General features: G+C 42.0%; 1 long non-coding RNA gene across 1 annotated transcript; it reads right to left on the bottom strand.

Moving 5' to 3' along the window:
• Window positions 1-308: 308 nt before the first annotated feature.
• Window positions 309-2,506, bottom strand: LOC116679421 (uncharacterized). Its single transcript, XR_004329499.1, has 2 exons — window positions 2,218-2,506; window positions 309-1,912 (listed from the first exon to the last, which is right to left on the bottom strand). It is a non-coding gene; the product is annotated as an uncharacterized LOC116679421 (long non-coding RNA).
• Between the last annotated feature and the right edge of the window lie 6 nt (window positions 2,507-2,512).

Consider the following 2,512-nt stretch of genomic DNA (forward strand, 5'->3'; position numbering starts at 1 on the left):
CAATATTTTTCACGCTTTCCCCCCCAATGTTTTGTCGCCTTCTTCGACATTTTCAACCTCCATATTTCTGATATTAAAAACAAAACTTGCCAAAGGGTCAAATTCAACCCCAAGACAACACGACCGTTAAAAGATCGCCTCGGGATTTTTTAATATGAGGATCGATTTGAATTGTAAAATCTTTTTTTTTTTTTTTTTTTTTTTACCCGGCCAGATTAACATCCGCTCCAGACTCAAAATCTGGATTTCATTGTCCAATAGTTTAACAATAAGTTTTTGCACATTTAGTTTCAATCAGAAAACAAGAGTCAGAGGTCCATCGTTTTAATGTCCAGTGTTTATGTACAGATTATAGGTAACAATATATATATATATATATATATATATATATTATATATATATATATATATATATATATCTATATATATATATATATATATATATATATATATGTAGATAGAGTAGATAAAGAGGTTACATAACTACTCAGTGGCTAATATTCCCGACATTCAGGTTGATTAGTAATACAGTTAAAAATCACGTACCGCACGTACACTTCCAGCAGTTCTCTAAAGGACACTAAGACATTTTAAATGTTAACGTGTTAGTTTGGTTTCTCACAACAGTTATAACTCGGAAACGGGTGTTTAGATGAAGTCAGTCCGTACCAACGCCGTCTGGTTGACTACCGTTAGCATAGACATGAATGTCATTTAATCTGCTGGCTTATTAGGGCCAATTGGTCTCTTTAAAGGGTAACTTCATGTTTTTCAACCCTATTTTTCTATGTTTTTGTGTTTAAGTGACTGATGGGAACAACAATCGTTGACATTGGTCCAATATTAAGCTAGCCCGCATGCTGCAATGTAACGGTAACAGTTGCAATTGGGTACTTTGAATTTACGTCCACTTAAAGTGCTGTTTTGCCACTGAAAGGCTAAGACTATAATTTTAAATGTTTTACAACATTATGGAAAGGATCCCTAGAGATGATGAGATGAGTGTTTATTTACAGGGAGTCTGGTGGAGATATGCTGCTCTATACACGCTAAAAGTAGTGATTATTACATGGAGTCTGGTGGAGATATGCTGCTCTATACATGCTAAAAGTAGTGATTATTACATGGAGTCTGGTGGAGATATGCTGCTCTATACATGCTAAAAGTAGTGATTATATACATGGAGTCTGGTGGAGATATGCTGCTCTATACATGCTAAAAGTAGTGATTATTTACATGGAGTCTGGTTGAGATATGCTGCTCTATACACGCTAAAAGTAGTGATTATTTACATGGAGTCTGGTTGAGATATGCTGCTCTACACACGCTAAAAGTAGTGATTATTTACATGGAGTCTGGTGGGTTTGGTGATGGTGATTTTGGGGCTGTTTCATGTTAAACTAAACGGATCTTACTCTGTAACAACCAGGTCTATCTCTGTAGGGATCCTTTCCATAATGTTGTCAGACACTTATAATCTGAGTTTGTCAGAGGAAAAAACAGAACTTTTAGTGGGCAGAAATTGAAATTGATTGCACATTTGTGCTATAGGGTTACAGTGCAGACCGGTACTGGACCAATTTCAAAGACTGACATAGAAAAGCTGGGTCGAGTTTGGAAAAAAAGACGAAATGACCCTTTAAAATGCCAGTTTTTTAACCTTTGTGAGCTTGAAATTGATCCTGAATGGAGTGAGAACAGGATTGGTGATGGTCCCATGTTGGACACATAGACGAAAAGAACCTGGTCCAAAGTCTCCTGATTGTATCACAAGAAAATGAATAATTAAAAAATAATTTGGTACATAGAAAAAGAAGTCATCAAAATGTCTCTCATTTATTGTCTGTCAAGGGTCCCAACTGTCCCAATGGTCCCAACTGTACCAGTGGTCCCAACTGTCCCAATGGTCCCAACTGTCCCAGTGGTCCCAACTGTCCCAGTGTCCAAGTGGTCCCAACTGTCCAAGTGGTCCCAACTGTCCCAATGGTCCCAACTGTCCAAGTGGTCCCAACTGTCCCAGTGGTCCCAACTGTCCCAGTGGTCCCAACTGTCCCAATGGTCCCAACTGTCCCAGTGGTCCCAACTGTCCCAGTGGTCCCAACTGTCCCAATGGTCCCAACTGTCCCAGTGGTCCCAACTGTCCAAGTGGTCCCAACTGTCCCAATGGTCCCAACTGTCCCAGTGGTCCCAACTGTCCCAACGGTCCCAGTGGTCCCACTGGCCTGTCACAACTGTCCCAACGGTCCCAATGGCCTGTCCCAACAGTCCCAACTGTCTCAACGGTCCCACTGGCCTGTCCCAACTGTCCCACTGGCCTGTCACAACTGTCCCAACGGTCCCAATGGCCTGTCCCAACAATCCCGTAAGTCCCAACAGTCCCAGCGGTCCCAAGAATCCCGACAGTCCCTACGGTCTCGACGGTCCCGACAGTCCCAAGAATCCCGACAGTCCCTACGGTCCCGACGGTCCCGACAGTCCCGACAGTCCCAGCGGTCCCAAGAATCCGACAGTCC

Source organism: Etheostoma spectabile, unplaced genomic scaffold (assembly GCF_008692095.1).
Source record: "Etheostoma spectabile isolate EspeVRDwgs_2016 unplaced genomic scaffold, UIUC_Espe_1.0 scaffold00012333, whole genome shotgun sequence".
Taxonomy (NCBI): domain Eukaryota; kingdom Metazoa; phylum Chordata; class Actinopteri; order Perciformes; family Percidae; genus Etheostoma; species Etheostoma spectabile.